The following is an 18,768-nucleotide window of genomic DNA, read 5'->3' on the forward strand; positions in this document are numbered from 1 at the left end:
CATGATTACTGCATTCATGAAACCAATATTATTAATACTTCGACCTAAGACTAACCCAACACCCTTTCTCTCTTGCTTACACTCCAGAATCAGCTCCTTGCTAATAATAATTAATATCAGGTGCCATGGAGGATTCTGTGGGGACTGTAAATGAATAATTCTGCAGCAGCAACAAATGCTATCCTAACACCAGCTATGTAGTCAAATACAGATTAAGTCTGGTTTAATTTAGCTGCTTTACATGACTGAACAGAGCATTTCGTATCACCTTTAGCTCTGAAAGGTCAGGTTTAGACGGATTGATAATTTTGCTAAGCAGTCCAAAGACTTTTTCATGATGAGTACATTTAAAAATTCTCTGCAAGTTTTGGACTATGCTTCCATTGCAGCTTGGGAATTAGGTGTCATCCTACATGCAACTGTATGGTTTTAGGCTTAAGAAAACCAGTCTCCTTCTGGAGTCTGTAACATTGTGTGCATGTGGCTGGCATTCTGCTATAAAATAACCTTGTCATTAAGGTTGACATTATTAATCTTCTGTGCAGCAGTATCACCACAGTGATTTGTAATCAAGCACAGTTTGATAAACCTTGCTTGATTCTGAATAATGGAGAGGAAAGAAAAGGAGCAGAGCTCTGGAAAAGACTCAGTTAAGCATCTGAGAAACCCCCAAAAGTACAAAAAGTCAATTGGTCCTAACACAAAGAAGCTGATATAAAATAGCTACACTGATTGTTCTGTAAGCAAATAAGAATGGTTTTGTGGGAGAGGGAGAATCAATGCATGACAGTCTTTGTGCAGGACTATGGAGAACCATGTAAGAAACTGGCTCTGCACCAGTAAGGCAAAGTGGACCAGCTCTCATTGAGTTCACTTGCCCAGACCATCCTTAGACTCTCTCACTGGGGAAGGGAGTTTATGTGCCATAAAAACTGTGATGTCTGCCTTGAGTAGTTCAATGAAAGGACTACTCTGAATTAGTGTATCTGTATGCAGATGTCTACTTTGGATGTTATTCCTTGACCTTATCCCTTCTTGGTGCCAGGCATTAATTAGTAAGCTTGACTTTTAATTACTGAAGGAGAATGATAAGAGGAAGTGATGGACAGTCATATAAGGCACCATGAACAGGTACCCATTTTAGGATGGAATTGGTAATTCTTCGTCACAGGTTTAATCATGTGTCTGCTCCCTGCACAAGGTTCCATATCACAAAAGAGGTATTTATCCATACTGTACTAGTTTGAAAACAAACCAGTGGGAGGCACCAAGTCAGAATAACAATTTAATGGAAATTAAAGAAAAAAAAGTAAAAGAAAACACTGGTTCAAACTGACAGAGTCAAGGTACAACCTGACACCCTGTTAGGCAGGGTGGTGGTAGCAGTCTGGTAGAATGGTGGCTGCAGTCCTCTGAAGCGGTGATCCTGTAGAAAAAAGGGTCTGCTCTTCCTCAGAAAGTCCAATGGTGGCTGTGTAGCTCCTGTCCTCTGGAAATCCAGTGGGAAGGGTTGTCTCTGGTGGTCAGAGTCCCAGATTATATCCACGATGGGATGCTTGGTTCCTCCCTCTGGGTGGAGCATCTCACAATGGGGTAATGAGTCATGAGGCCAAGTGTTGATTAGGCTCATTAACAGAAGATAGTCCAGAGGGAGTTATCTCTGAGTCAGGCAGCAGGACAATGGTGGGCCATTAACAGAAAGACAGTCTGGGCGGAGGAGGCAAGGAAACACTGCCCCACCTGGTTTCAACAGCTCCTGAGGATGGTAATAGAATACACTGCAACCCAGGACACGTACATAGACATGTATGGATATATGTGTGCGCATTTGGACATGAATATTTATATCTATACATATATGTCACTACCTACCAATATTTTTAGGGTCTTGGCTCCTAGATGGCACAGCTTGCTGTCAAAAACACTTAAATCAAACCTTGCTGTAGACTAAGGTATGAAGCTGGTTTATTATGTATCTACAGCCCTGATACTCATCAGTACAAAGACTAAATTGAGCAGAACTCTATGCAGTTCCCCCCAAAATTATGTAGTAATCTTAGTTAGCAAGTAGCTGCAGTGAATGAACAGGCTGCTCACACCTTTTCTGGACCATAAGGCAGTCCTGCTACTCTTCCAAAAGACTCCACTTGTAATATAGCAATTTAATGTTGATATCGTTTAAAATTTATTTTAATTGCAAATATGTGGTTCAAGCTAGGGAGGTGATTCACAAATATAGCTTTGTGCATTGAAGGAGTGCCACTGAGGGACAAGGGAATTGTGAAATGAACTTTTGCCTCACAGCTCAAAAGCAAGGTCAAATATTTGCCATAATCTTCTTCAACACTACAAAAACACCCCAAAACCAACCAACAAAAAACCCATATAACCCACAACAAAACCAGCTGTCCAAAAAAGCCCCCAACCACACAACAAAAAAACATGCCCCCTCAAAAACCCCAAAAAAATCCCCACCCAAAAAACCAACACCTCCCCCGCAAAAAACCAAAAAACCAAAAACAAACAAAAAACTACCCCAAAAGAACCACATCCCCCCACCCCCCCCAAAAAATTAGTCTTTTTTCATTCATCCCTCAGTTACCACAAGCCCACCCTTTGCCACCTGCAGCCCCTAGGGAAAAATGCTATTTTAAAAAAGACTGTAAATTTTCTCCTACTTCAAAGATGGAGAACGTTCAGACCTATTTCTGAGTAAGGGCAATCTATGACCCTAAGCTTGATTTCTGTCTGATTGACCTCTTCAAAAAGCACTACCCTCTCCCCCTCCCCCAGGCCTCAGGTTTTAACACACAGACATATTATTAAACTTTTTCCAAAACATTCATTATGCTAAAATTTTCACCTACCTCTTGGTGTAGTTTGCCTGGTTTTGCTTTCCCATTTTTTTTCTCATAGACACTAGTGTCCACTAACCAGCCACTCTCATTCTCTGTCAAAAAAATCTTACAGTCAGTGGGAGAGTGAGTTCAAACCATCCCAGTGGAGATGCTGGAGAGAGATGAACACTCCAGAGCACTTTTTATTTTTTTTTACAACTTTATTCAATTTCCACTTTCTTTTCCTGCTTGGAAGAAGAAAATCTTCTTTCCAATATCCTTGTCTTCTTAGGCTCTCCCTAGAGACTTGCAAATCAAACCACAGTAAAAACTTGTAAAATAATTTATTGCACTTGAAACTTCTGACTCTTGAGAAGCTTTAAACATACTGCTTCTTTTTCAGTTCACTCATTCAAGTGTTATCCAGCAAACTCTTCAGTTAGACATCAGACACAATAAAATATATATATTGAAAAGCATTTGTTGCAAGATACAGTGCAAAACAAATCAACAAATGTTGGTTTTATCATGGATCAAAGACTTTAAATGTAGGATGCATAATCCATGTTTGCAGGCTGAATTAGGTAGCCATCTACCCAGGTATACAGCTTGAATGCAAAGCTTCTTTAAAAGTCAATATCATAGTTGTTTAATGTTTGGAATTAAGGGAAACAAGTCTGGTTCCTTTACTTCAAAGATAACTCTGGTCACACCAGTTAAAGCCAAGAAAAGCCATGATTTGCACATATATATTATTTTCCCATTGAGGTAGAGAATGTTTTAAAGATAACTTTTCCTTCTGATAGACTTTCTGAAGGGTGCTGTAAAATTAATTTCCTATCCCCCCACTGCACATGATCAGACATCCCTGTTCTGTCTTTTCATAATGCACAAGCTTCATTGTTTCTTCAGCAATATTCTAGTCAGATAATGAAAAAAACCACCCCTTCATCATTCTGTACATGGACATAGCTGCTATTAAGTAATTATAAACATGTGCAAGACAGTGGAATTTAGGAAACCTGGAAATTTTTCAGGTTAAGCTGACATGCAGTCACCCATGCTGATGAATTGCTTCTTGAGAAACAGCATGTTAGAGAATCAAGTCCAAGGAGGTTATGAAAATTATCACATTATTTACAAACTCATGCACTGACATGGAAGCCTGGATGGAGAAGAACAAGAGATGATTAGGTGTGTAGACAATTACATGTGACAATTGAGCTGGAGAGGTTTGTTGAGGGGATATGGGCACAGGTAGAAGTTTGGGTAGCTGGGTAACCCAGGCATTTGCATGGATGGCAAGTATGACAAAGAAATCCCTTTTACATTTACCAGTTGCTTCATAATTCCTCTGCAGTGTTTCCCTGCAGGATCAGTGTCTGCAAGGATACGCTACAAGGTTTTGCAGATCTTTCCCATTCTTGGACTCTGTCCAAAGAATTTTCAGGGAAGATCAGGGCACCAAGCAGTGAAACTCCTTGCAGCCATTTGATTCAATTTGTTGTAGCTGGACTTTTAGGAAGTATTTCTGTTAATGTGTGCTTAAATATCTGCAGGGTGTTTCGTAGGGATATCAGGAGTCTGGTCTTTTTAACATTGCTTGGACATGTCCAAACTCACTGAAAAGCACTGCTCTGCCCAGAATGAAACCAACTGCTTTCCAGGAGCAGGAGAAGCTCCAAGTAAAGAATTTCTAGTTCACATTCTTTCTCCAAGTCAGTTATTACGCTCATACCCATTGCTTGCAGCTAGGAAGTCAAAACTATCCCTATAAACAATGGGAAAATCTATACTTGTTATAAATTATGTTTTTCATCCACTTTTGTAAGAAATACCCAAGATATGCCTGGAAATCCCTTTCAGAATTAAATCCCTTTCAGACATGCCCAACATGCATAACATGATTTACTAATGCAAATAGCATCTGGAACTAGCAACAGAACATGCTTCGCTTTATCTGCTCTAACATGGAGCTTCGTAGTATGTGGTAGTTTAAATATTATTATTGCTACTTCCTACCACTAGGATACACATCAAGAATACTGATCAGAGAAGCTCTCTATAAAACAGTATCTTTTCCACTTCTGCCAGCACAGGATACAAGTCCTGGAAGAAACTGATGTAAATTTGATTCCTGTACCTTTCAAATATTGTGGTGTGCTACAGTGACCACTGGGGAATTTGTACGTGGTCTGGGCTTTGATAAAACCATAAGGGCCTCCTCTAAGAACAAACAACAGGAGCACTTGCAGTTGTGATAGCAGCTGTATCTGCAGGATCATTTGCATAGTTATTAGCTGGAAGTTATTTTCTATAGAGTCCCTTGTAGTCAATTCAGTGCTGTTGGAGGCTGCAGGATCTGCTCATCATCCTCCAGCCATTCTCTCATTAATACACCTCTGACCTGGAGGCCTATTCTGAGTGGGACAGAGACTCTCTAGTCAGTTAAATCACCCTCTCTTGGCTATGCTATGAAGATATAATTATAAGGATTAGACTGTGAGCATTAATTTAGAGTAAAAATAATAATGTCTGTAAGACTTTGAAGATTTAACTCCCCCAGACTCAGCAGCAAAACCCTGGTAAAGCTCACGTTGTTGTTGGACCTATTGCTGTGATAAATTCCAGAGAATATTTATTTCATAACATCTTTAGCATTCTTACTAAGCATATAGACCATGCTCCTTGCAGCAAACAGCAGCTATTTAACATAAAATGCCTTTCGAGGATGATTATGAGTCTTGACTGTCTATGAAGGGAGACTAATGTAACTGGGTATCTGAGACACTTCAGTTTAAGTGGAATTAATCTATGCCATGGGTTCTGTGACCCGTTAATGGAAGACAGTTTTGATATACTGTGATGAAAGACCTTTTGGTAAGGTGTATGGCTCAAGGCCACCTTCTTTTATCGCTCACCTATCCAGGAAAATACAATCACTGAAGCACAGAACATGAGCTTGTGTTTTAACAAAGCAGTTTTCGGTTTAGAAATAGGCAGAATCTCTAAAACCTATGACACATCCAATTTTCCATGCCTCTGTTCCTCACAGTTGTGCTCTAGAATGATTTTCCCAGAATCCTTTGATGTGAAAAGGAAGACCTCTAGCAATGTAGTTGTTGTCTTGATATACATGCACTGTAGTTTTTGGGGTTTTTTGCTAGTCAGGTAAAAAATCTGAGGATAAAATATGGCCTTTTATCTCACCCTGTTACCCTACCTACTTAAAAATGTAGTTTCATTTACCTTTTTTTGTTCACACAGTTTGTTTGAAAGGTTGCTACTAGCCCTGCAATATGAATCCAGTTAAGAACTCAGCTCATGGGGCATAGCTGAAGGAGCAAATCTGTGTTCCATGTTTAAAGCTAGCCTGAAATTTAAGTACATGGAATCGGCTATTATTTATTTGGAGAAGTTAGATTTCAAATGCTCTGCAGACTGAAAAAAAGTTGTGAACCCCATCTTTTATGAGACCAACAAAGAAACAAGCATTATTTAAAACAGTTAAGGAAGAGGGTAAGAGAAGCAGGAGGCATATTAGGCACATTATTAGGAAAGGGTGTGTTGGAGAAAGTGGTATGGAGAAGAGAGAGAAAATGGCCAAACATTAAAACAGAAAAGCACAAGTGCTAGGTCAGGAAAGGAAACCAACTGAAAACATGAGGATGGAGGGGAAACAATGCAAAGGAGTTCATGATTGGTGCAGAATGATCAGACCAAAACTAATGAGCTTTTTGTCACGCTCTAAAATCGACAGATCTACCATGTGCTTCAGCGAACTGTGGTTTCTTTCCACAGCAAGGCAGATGACTTTTTATCAGATGTGTCACTTGGTGAAATAATTGCCAGCAATAATGGTGCAATAGCAGCATACTCAGAGCACAATTTATCCATGTCTGTTCTATCTTTCAACTTCAAAGCTTCTACTGCCTCACAGATCACATCAAAATGACACCTCTGTCGTTAATGACAGTGGTCTAATGCAATACAGAGAAGTCAAATCATTTCTCCAGATAGGCAGAATGCTCTCATACAGAAACTAGGCATGTGCACGGGTCCTGACATTCATATTCAGATTTGTATTTGTGGGGAAGAGGGTGGGTTTGACATACAGATTTATTCACATTTGAAACAGCCTGTTTTATAAAGCACAAAATTCACTAAAATTAGAAAGGAGTGGGGACAAGAGTAGCATGCAGAGCCTTAACTTATGCAAAGTGAATGCCTGGATGTAGGAAATTTCCGTTTGCGCAGCCCACAGCACGTGCTAGCCAGTGTCACAGGTCAGAGATGTGAGTTGTCTTTAAAGAAAGAAAGAAACAAGCAAATAAATGAGTCAAATAAAGATAAATGTACCTTAAAATGCACACTGTCCTTGTAGGCAAATGCACATATTTTTCTGGATCTAGGAACAAAACAAGCTGCTGTGAAGCCCCTCCTGGTGGTCATTACTCAGGTAAAGAAGAAAGCTGGCAAACTGCAGTTATTAAAAAGAAAGAATTGTCTGTTTATTTTCCAGTGCTGTTTGAAAATTACCATAGAACAGTAAATCTCTAAATACGAAAAATATTTATTCTTCTTACATAGTATACATAAACACACATGCAGCCAACATAGTGGCAGGGATGCCATTTGTTTAAGTTTCATTAAGATGTGTAGTTAAAAGCCTTATTAAAAGGGTCCATTTCTCACTTCAGTGAGTTCAGTGAAATTTATTGCCCGAGGGTTAAGTAATGCTTCAGAGGAAAAATGAGATTTAGGAATATTTTCATATGTTACCATCTTTTCCAACAGAAACATTTCCTGTAATGGCTGCTTGGATGGAGGGTTTAGACTTCACTATAGTGTACATTTTCTCAGTGCTTTATGTATTAAATAGGCAATCAAACAAAATAACCAGCTCTCTGCTCCACCTCTAAGGGGAAAAAGAAAAAAGGAAAAAAAATCTTCCTTGGGTAAAAACCAAGGCCAATTTTTAAAAATAGATTTATTTTTCTCAGTTGTTGTTGCTGTTCTACAAACACGGTAAGGACAACTTCGTTTAAAAGATAAATAAATAAAGGGAAAGAAATTGAAAAGTAAAGTGTTCTCAAACCCCATGTTTTAATTTAAGTGTTTGGATGGTGAAAAGGAGGTGTTCTACCACAGCTGTAAACCGTGTACTGCAATGTGCATAGTGTATATAGTGTAAATTACTGACTGCATGTTTGTGTGCTTTGTTTTGTGTGCTGGTGGCCTTGTTACTTATTGATTGTAGGCATTTTGGAACAGCCTAACTTGAAAATCAGTTCCACTAATCAGATTTTGCTCCTAGACCATGATTATGGGTCAGAAAACTGCTTCCATGAAACTGAAAATTCCCATGGGCTGAGGAGGTTTACAGAGGCCCGAAGAGACTGTGTACATTTAAATACAATGCACTGAAAACTGCAGTGATTATCCAGTATTCTGTTGCTTTGTTGTCTTTTTCTTTTAATTATTTATCTTAAAGCTGTAGATGGGAGACAGCAGAGAGATTGCTGCACTGCTCAGTTACTGCTGCCCTCTTCAGCAAGGGAACAAATTTCAAGCATCATTTAGTACTTGCTTTTCTAGTACTTCACTCATTAGGCCTTGCTTTGGCATAAGGAGGAGGGAATTGTGGTTTGGCTTTTCCTGAAGAAATAAGGATTGAATGTTTATTATTACTCAAGCCAACTCATTTATGCAATAATTTTAATGAAGTCTTAATTCTGCATTCTGCTTGCATTTAATTCATACCTTTTATGTTATGTCCATGACCACAGACCTTTTCCTCCCCCTCCCACACACCAAATTTCACTCGTTATTGTATAAAAGCTGAAATCAGTTCTGTTCTCTTTCTGTACATAGATTTAGTTACCTATCATCCTTTCAAATGTAAGCTCAGTTTCCCTCTTGGTCAGAAAATTCTGTACAAACTGCACATCAGTGGTGGCTTAAATGAGAGTGTCTCTCTGTGTATTCACCCTTATTTATGCTCACTGCCTTTCTCCTGTTTTCTCAAGCATTAAATGTTGCATTTTCTCCAAAGGGATGACCACCAGTAGCTGCTGCAACAAGTATATTTTATACCTATTTCAGGTTCTGGATTACAAATATACTAAAATTGCTGTGAAAAAAACCCACACTAGATGTAAGTTTTTCATAGTAGTAAGCATAGAAATGTTTTTCTCCCCACAGTGGCTTTGTAAAAAGAAATACTTCTAAAACCTCTGCCCTGTAATCAGCCGAGGACCCTAACTAAAAAGCACTTTTAGAAAGTGCAAAGATATAATAGTCCCAAGATGAATCTGCCCTACAGTTCCATTTTCTGCCATACAAACGTTTGGGAGCTTATCGTTGAAGCCACATTAGTCTTGATTTAAGGTCTTTTGACACATTATTACAGCACACTGCCATCACTTCACACCTGCCATTCTGTCAGTCAGAAGAGAGGGAGGGGAAACAATTTTGATGTCAATCAACAAATCCTTCGGGAGGTGTAACCTGTTAAGACATATTACCCTTTGCCCATTGCGATTTACAGGCTTTGAATTTAAAGGACATATGCCAGAAATAATTAAAGACTAATCTTTATTGTACTCATTTATGAATGAAGGCATTTAATACCACCAGCACATTTATATTGTCCAGAAGAAAAAAGAGATAGAGGAGCAGAGTGTGATACTCCAACTACTCTTTCCATTTCTATTAATCACTTCTTCTGTCTGGATGTTAAAACCCTCTGCCCCCATGGAGGAAATATTTAGGTAGCAAGGTAGCCTTTACTCTTACACTCGTATTAATGTCCTAGGAATGTACAGATGATTCCAGTATGATGCAAGATCTGTAACATGGTTTTTGAATCAAAACAGTATTTCAAAAATAGGAAAAAAAATGACATGGAATTATTGAAAAAATAATCTAGTGAAATAGAAAAATAAACCCCAACTAATCCTGTCCTCTACATTTTAGAGCTACAAAAGTCATTCTCAGCCTGGAGAATTACAACTTCCATAGGCATGGCTTTGGGTCACCTTGTAATTACTCTGTTATAATTTACTTGGAGGCACCAAAGGAGTGATGTCAACCTCAAAATCTGAATTTAGGATCTAAATCCTGATTGAAGGAGGCTAATTTTTTTTCCCAAGCTAGGTTTTCAGAATGACACAGAAGAAAGAAACATTTACACAGCCTACTTGTTACCGTTCACAACTCATCTCTGGAAGGAACATCTTGTCCTTAGACTGACCTTAGAGCTACAATCTAAAGGAAATAACTGCAAAACAAGAATAGCTATGGAGTAAATAAAATAACAGGCAGGGACTATACAGCCCAGAGGAAACCAGAATAAAAAAAATTAATTATATTGTAAATTTTTTTACACAACTGCACTGTATTACTATACATACAGCTTGTTTGGGCTAGAAACTGGGTGGAATTGTGGAAGCTCTGACTTGCAGTTGCCATCACATGCTGTCAAAACCCGGCTGCGAGGACAGTTTTGCTAGCTAATTTGAAACAAACTTTGGGCTCACCAGCAGGTAAACCCCACATCATTAACTCATCATCACAGAATTTTTTCCTGCCTCTTCTTCCAGTTGTACCTCCCTCATTACATACAGATCCACACACAAACACCCAGAAGGAGACAAGTGGAGGTAGGAACAAGAAAGCAATTGCCTCAGCTGTGCCACAGACCTTTAAGGACTAACACACCACTCTCCTAGAGAAGCACACAGAGTGCGGCATGCTCTGCTGATAGATGGCGTATCACAATCACACAGGTGCCAAAAGCACTCTGCTCACGTTTGCTTATTAATTTGACCTGAGGGAATGGAAGGGCTGAATTGGTTTTAGTTGGTATTGTGGCAAAAGTGCACACTTTCAGTAACAGTTCATTTTCCATTTCCCAAAATATGGAATCAATCTCACATATGAAAGACGACGCCATATCAGCTCTCACAGTTTAAAGAGGTACTTTGAAAGAGTGGGAAGTTGAAAGACAGGGAAGTTGGAATGAGAGGTGTATTTTGATTTACCATTTTACACAGAGGAAGGAAGAAAACAAATGATTCCTCATCATCTGTCTGATTAGATACTCTGCCTCTTTTCACATTTCCATTACACTCTCCCCCACCTGTACTGCTTTCTGCTCTCTCTGGAGGTGGCTCGGACACTACCATGTCAGCCAGACTTTTTGCCTCAAATTCAACTTCCTGGGGCATTCATACACATACTTAACATGCAGCAGCAGCTGTCCCTTGACTGTAAGCTATACTGGAAGTGAAAAACGGCACTCCAGTTTTTACACAAGAAGACAAGACTTTCTAGGACAGGCAGAATTGCTGATTTCAGGGAAAACCAGCACTCACAGCCATGCATAAAGCAAAAACCAAATAACTATACCTAATACAGGAGCAAAAGACAATACACAGTGTCTTTTTTCCTGTTTTGTGGTAACTGTAACATAAAGAAGCACTGTGTTACCTGCTGGCAGCTGATGGCTGATTCTGCTCTTACAGAAGCAACACTTTTAAGCAACACTGGCAGTGGAGTAAAGCTGGTAGAAAATGTGATTTGAATCGGGCTCTTAGTTTAAATCTGGTCAGAATAGAACCTTGTCAGCCCAGAAGACTGTCGAATATGCTGTGACATTTAATCAACTGCTTGACTACAGGCTCACCTTTAGTGTCTGTGGTGAAGTGAACATGATTCCCCTCACCTTGCTTCACATCACACATCACTTTTCAGTGCACTGCTGTAGAGAGCTGGGTTATAGCCTTTTTTTTTCCCTAAGAGGAACACAGTAACAGAGGTCAGCTACAGTCATGAATTTTATGAAAGGTTTGCTGGGAAACCACATTAAATGGCAACATCAGTCCATACATCAGCCCTGTAGTGCTTTTATTCCAAGACTCTGCAGCTGAGTGATTTGCAATGTACTTGCATTTCATGGTCATCATTTTTAAGCAATGTCATTTGCCTTGGTATCCGACACTTCAGCTGCACCAGAATCCACCCAGCTATTCATGATAAATTTCTTTCAAGAAAAAATCTCCAAGAGAAACACTCCCAGGATCCCCAAACTCCAATCTTCAGAAGACTTGGATATAAAACCAGGCACAGACACTTCAAAATGCAGTAGTGGCTGAAGATAAAAAGCTGAGAACAAAATTACTGTTGCAGAATTCAGAAAAATAAAAAAATTTGATTCAAAAGTGAGGCCAACAGGATACTATTAAAGCATAAGATGAGGTCTATAACATTAACACGGCAAATAGAACGCTTGGTTTTTTTGAGTTTTTGAAGGAAAACCAACACTAACAACTTTTTTCTCCAGAGAGTAATTTTTTCCCAGCAATAATATTAACTCTATTCCAATCAAAACACTGTATATTTTTTTGTGTTTAGTATTGTAAGATATTCATATGCAGAAGTATGACATGTCCATCACATCACAGATCCACTAAACTGTCTACATGAAATTATGCTAAAACAATGGGCCTCTTAATCCCTTCTGAGAAAGGCGTTACTCAAAAGGTAACAATAAACACTCAAATTTGTCAGCAGGTGTGTTAATATTTGAACATCATGGAAAGACTCTCTATCATCATGAGTAAACTTTAATGAAAGTCTAGTAAAAGTTGTACTCCTACTGGAATATCTTGAAGTGCTAGACATTAGGCTGTAATCTTTATGGAGATATTTCTTGCATCTTGGAAACTGTCTTTACTGGCATATTTAAGAGGGCTCACAACTCAGGAAGTCTGTTCCCGAAATGGCTTCATAAACTAAAGTTTTAAATATCAGATGTCTTGTGACAACAATAACTACACATGGATGCACAATCCTCCTAATTTCACTTAGGGATTCTTAGGCCAGAAGTCTGTGTCTGCAAATCAAAGGAGAGAGAGCAGTGTAGCAGGTGTGACAGCAGCACAGCATCTGGCCCAGTATTTAGGGAAGAGAAAAAGAGGGAAATGGCACCCACCACCTACAGACCCTGAGCAGCTGGAGGAAGCAGCTGTAAAGATTTTCTTGGTCTTGCTACTTTGACAGACATAATTTCTATTGCAGAATTTCCAATAATCACTGTAAATGCCTGCAACACCACATATCCACTACTCTAAATCAAAGCTACTTTACCAGAAGGACTTAAGCAGTCCATTATCTCCACCTGTTAGGAAGGCAATCTGTATCCATGACAAGGAGAAACATGCATTAACCCTTGTTAGCAGTCATGAAACCCTATTTGTTGCAGACCCATTGCAGCCACGGCAAACCGACTCACCTTGGTTTTGTTCCTGTCTCCAATTTAGCTCAATGGCTTCCTGTTCCACTCTAGGACCAGGGGGACTGAGTGGTTGAGCACTGCTCATTGGCCCACTAATTAGAAAGTAACACTGTAAACAGAATTACAGTAGTAGATAATACAGCAAGAATGGTCAGTTACATCCTTATTTTTATCTGGAAACATCTATTTATTCCAAGTGAAATATCCCTCCTCCAGGAGTAGGAGTTCAACATGCCACCCAAGGAAACTGAGGGATTTGAATGAAGGCGGTGGTAAGATGGGATCAGAAATGACAGTAAATCTCCTTTCCATTTATCCCTTAAGAAATTTTATATAAAGAGTAACTGATTTCCTCAAAGTTTCTGTGTATTTAGCCATGGATCAAGAAATACCAAGAAAGGATTGGCTGACCTCTTGATTGTGGTAAAAATTAGAAGCAAGTGTTTGCAAGAGAAGATTGAATATGATTGCATTAAAGCCAAAACCAAAGGATCTTGTAACGGAAGTTTCAGTTCATCATAGCATATCTCAGATGTTAAACCAAAAGTCTGAATCTCTTCCAGGTCATACTAACCCCAGTGGTTGTCTGATGATGGGCAAAAAATGAGGCACACAGAAAGTGAATTCCTAGTGCTATTTCAATGCCTAAATTAGAAGATTCCTCATTAGAAAATGGTCACCACGGAAAATACTACCTGTGGTAGTAGTGTGGTTAGTTGTCACCACACAGCAAGGAAAAGCCAAAGATAAAAACAAACAGGCTTTGGAAGAGAGGCAGAGTTCTCTTTTCACCCATTCTCAACTCTGTGCTTGACAAAGAGGACAAAGTGATAGGGCATCTACAGAAAAACCTACTGAACAACTGTCTTGCTTCTCTTTATATTATAGCAGTTCTACAGAGTTAGAGAAATGCAGTCTCCAGCTCTGCCAGTGTGATGTTCTTCGCAAAAGAGTAAGAAAGTGTGCACATCTGTAAATTTCAGCAGCAGAAAAAGTTTAAGAGTGCTGTCACCTTCTTCATTGTATATATAGCTTGGTAAATAAGGGAGAGAGAGTGCGCTCTTGGCAAAACCATTCGGCATTCTGTGCTCAGCCTTCCCTACTGAAATAAAATACAATGCTAAGTTTTTCACACTGCTTGTTTGATGTATGGCTCTGTTCTACCTCATCATTCTAGTATGATTCAACAAACATTAGAGAGAAATTCTTCTGTTTAAAACCTTTACTGCAACAGAAGCAAATATCTTACTTTTAGAAAACACATTTCTTAAAGATAAAATACAATTCTACAATACTCTTTCAGATAGATTTGCCATAAGTCAGATACCCTTGTTCAAATAATGGACTATGAACCTAATTTATCTTGTGCCTTCAAGAAGTACAGAACTAGCTCTTATTAAGGTGCTCCATTATGAGAGTCTGTGACTGATAGAACGCATTGTTTTTCAGCTGTGCTGTGCTTGCCATTGTAAGTCTTCTGGTTGAATGAAAAGGCAATTAAGGAGGAAAGTATTTAACAAGAGACCAAAACAAAATGATACCGTTTTAAGGACACATCATGATTACAATGGCATTTAAACTGTCATTCAGCTAAAATAAAATAACAATATAGAGCTGCACGGGACTCTGGCAAGGGTAACAGGAACAAACCTATTAACTTAGGAGAAAAAAAGCCACTTCATGCTGTAATAATAGCTTTGAATCAAGAACATTTGCTTTCCACTTCCTTTTCCCTCTTCACTAAATTATGAGTGCATGCAGGAGCAAATACAAGTTTCTTATTCAAATGACCTTATCAAATCTATAGCTGGATGACTGACATACTTAGATGAAATTTTCTAATGTTCTTTTTTCAATAGACAAGTTTCCATTTAAATTCTGAGTTTAAATGTATCATTCAAATTTTGGGGAAACTACTTCAGTGCATAATAAATCCAGAAAAACCCTCAAAGTTCTTTTGTTTCTTAAAGGATGTAAGTCAGTCCTGTGTGAGGAAACAGTCCTTGTGCTATGCAAAAATACAATATGCAAATATGACAGTGCTGGTCAGTACACTATGCTGTAAAATAGGTAAGCAGAAGGAAAGAAAAGCAAAGCTGTGAAATGCTTTAATAATGGTTTTCCTATTAAATCTGGACTACACAAAGTACAGTGTATATCTCCTGAGGTGTATATATCTGAGATTTTATTTCGTTTTTGCCTAAAGAATCATCAAATTATGTCCAATTTTTGGTCCTCAAGCAAGATACTTCTAAGAACTGGTGTATCTGATACTACCTACAGTAGTAAGATGCCAATTCCGTGTTTTATTCTGTTTCTTTGTTGACTCTAATTTGACATTTAAACATTGTTTGCTCATTTGATTTTCTGTTAGGGACAGAAATTGGACCAAACTGGGTTTGAGAAGGTCAAAAATTTTGTTTTTATAAAGTTGTGTCTGGGCGCAAGTTGCATTTGTATCTGGATTCGTTCATGCTGCCTTCAATGACTACTTCATCTCTTTCCCAGCACCCTCCAGGAGGGCTTGTTGGAAGAGAGAGCAAAATCAGAGCTTCAGATTTTTGCTTCTAATTCAACTGAAGGCAATAAACACTAATTCAATAGAGCTGTGTCTGAAACTTTCCTTCCTTCCCTTAGCAGCAGTATTGCTATGAAAGGCAGCTACAGTACACCTATTAAAGTCTCTTTTGCGTCAAAAAACAACAGAAACGGTAACAAACAAATCTCATGAGCTGCTCTTACCGGGCATATCTTTCTTGAACAATTTTTCTGGACTTTAATGCAAAGTCAAGAAAACTTCCTTCTGGCTCTTTCCATCCCCCCCCACCCCAAAGTTCCACTCCAGTTGTGAAGCTGGTCTCTTGTTCACACTGAGTAGGGATCATATAGGACAGTTCTTAATGAATAACAGCTTTTTCAGGTTTATCAGTATGAGTATGTTCATTTTAAAAAACATCTTGCAAAAAGTTTAACTCACAACACCATTGACAAGAATTTAACTCTATAGATCTTTTACTTGAATTGCTACAGAGCAAGAGAAAGGGAAATTAACTGTGATTGCAGAAGTGTCATGGGACCAATTCACATCTGACATGAATTAACTTTCACTACAAGTGTGAGAATATTTCTATGAACACTGGGTATGGTATTTCACAAGCAGCAGAAAGAGCTTTTAGAATTATTTTCTCACATGAGATAAATCATTTAAAAACTGGGAGATAGTGTAAAAAGGAGCCACATAGCTTTAGTCAGAAAAAAATGGTTTTTATTGTTATTGTTAAAGAAACTACAGATCAAAAAGGTGAGGGACAAGCAAAAAATTCTATTTACCCATATTAACAAAAGAATGCATTTAAAATTAGTTTTCTAATTATGTGGGGAAATAATACACTGATGTAGTGGTTGCTAAATCTCAGAAATTAAAAGGCAAGCCTGAACTGCAACCTAGGGTTTTTAGAGCAGTCTCAGAGCTTGGAGAATTCATAAACCAAGTAAACCTTCTGACATAACTATAAAATGTGGTATAAACCCTAGGAAAAAATAGCCATCTTGAAAGGGTAACAGCACTTTTACGAGAATTTCAACTGCACCATGGCAACATCAACCCGTCAAAGCAAATGAAGGGCAGTAAAAGTAAAATTAAAAATGATGAAGGGGACACCAGCTTGCTAACAGCTTTCCAAGCTGTAAAGCTTTCAAATATTATCTCTTCATTGGTTTGTTCAATCACACATGCCGGTTACCAAGCTTTTTCATATTATGCATCTTTTCCATCACTGCAGACTGGCAGGGTTTGATGGACCTATGCGTGAAAAGATAAAAAAACTCTTTTCCCTCTTGGTGCACACCCCTCCTTCTTTCCCCTTATTGGTTCTTCTCTACTGGTTTATACTGTCTATATGGTAACACCTCCTCATATTAACTAAAGATACAGAAATTATGAGAGAGTTCAAAGGACTCCTGGCTACTTCAACTTCCCATTCCTGTCTCCTTCGTGCTTCACCCACACACCCCAGAGCCTGTCCCCATGGATTTCAAACCCCAGACTAGGTGTGGCTGCCCTCTCACGTGGTCATGTATCACAGTATCTACTGCTTGGGTAGCCTCTCTTCAAAGGTTCTATCACCTGTACCTGCAAATGGCAATTTCCTAGTTTGCAACTCACTCATGTGTTGTAGTCAACTTGTTTCATTCAGTTCCTCAAAGTATTCTGAGATACAGTTTTGACGCAAGACTCAAATGCAAATGCAGAGTCACATGTATTGTGTGCACTGAGTTTGAATCTCATATCTTCTGCATAGGCCTTGGTAAAGAACTAAAAGCTTAGTCTCTCTGATCCATTTAGTAGCATCTCACAGTAAATACTTCTACATTAAAGAGCCACACCTTTCTGACTGGGCCTTTGCTCCTGTGATTCCTCTCATTTTTTATTAGCTGCAACATGATTCATGTTTTAATAACTTTCTCATTTAAAAAAGGCATTAAATCAGATCATAAACATTGCATATATGTTTCATTGTCATTAAAAAGACTTTATATTGCAAAAAAAGGTGTGTTAAAAAAGAACATTAATAAAATTTTAAGTAGAAGGGGCTTTTTAAATTAAAATCAGTCATTAAAGGACCTCTATCTTTCAAGGCAGAGAATTATCAGAATGTAGAGTTCTGAAACTGTAACATGTCACAGTTTTTTGGGTGCAGAAAGTGCTTGGACTCTTTCATATTTAAGCTGTCACTAATGGAAAGGACAATGGACCAAAGATCTCTGAAAATGTCAATGCTAAATATGAAAAATACTGAATATCTTTTTTTTTTATTATTTTGGTTTTTTGTTTGTTTCTGGAGAGAAAATTTTTTGTGTTTTCTCCAACCAGTCAGATCAGTAGTATGACCTCCATGGCAGGGTATGAAAGGACTTCAAAAAGAAACACTGCAAGTTGTTACAACTTCATCAAACCCAATGGGGCATAAATAGTCTTTTTTTTTTTTTTTTTAATGCTCCTACAAGGTAGTAGCTCCATAACCTGGGAGCCACAAGGTATAGTAATTGTAGACATATAAGAATGTAATGTAAAGTAGGACAGAAAGTTTAGAATAGGGTTTCTATCCCACACTGAATCTTGCCAAACTGAAATTTATTATGTATTATTTTCCTCAGGGTAAACAATTGCTTTTTTTCTGGTGCAAATTAGAAAAATAAAGCAAGTTATCATCTCTACAATACTTAAGACTGTATGCCTATGAAAGCTGGCTGTTGCTTACCAGTACTCTGGATCTGGCATTGCTGAGCTAAAAGAGACATCCAGATGGACCAGGATCTGCTCCTTCAGGATCATTCTGCCCCAGCAAAACCTGAGAGAACCCCATCTCATTACACTTACTGCACTAGTGTCCTGTTTACTCCATATCAGTTAGTTTAAACAAACCTCTACAGAACTTTTGCAATGAAGCAAAACTACAGAATGGTCCCAGAGATCTGAAATGCAATTTCCCTTAACAGGTTACTGAAGTTAATATAAGTTTGTTCTTATTATCGTATTTGGATCAGAAAAGTAATGAAAAACTATTGTATTATCTATAATCTATCTAGAGATAAAATTGCAGTCACATAGTCAGCATAGTACCTCTTGAT

This window comes from Corvus kubaryi, unplaced genomic scaffold (genome assembly GCF_017639235.1).
Source record: "Corvus kubaryi isolate FWS band 111438036 unplaced genomic scaffold, C.kubaryi_AGA036_p1.0 138, whole genome shotgun sequence".
Classification (NCBI taxonomy): domain Eukaryota; kingdom Metazoa; phylum Chordata; class Aves; order Passeriformes; family Corvidae; genus Corvus; species Corvus kubaryi.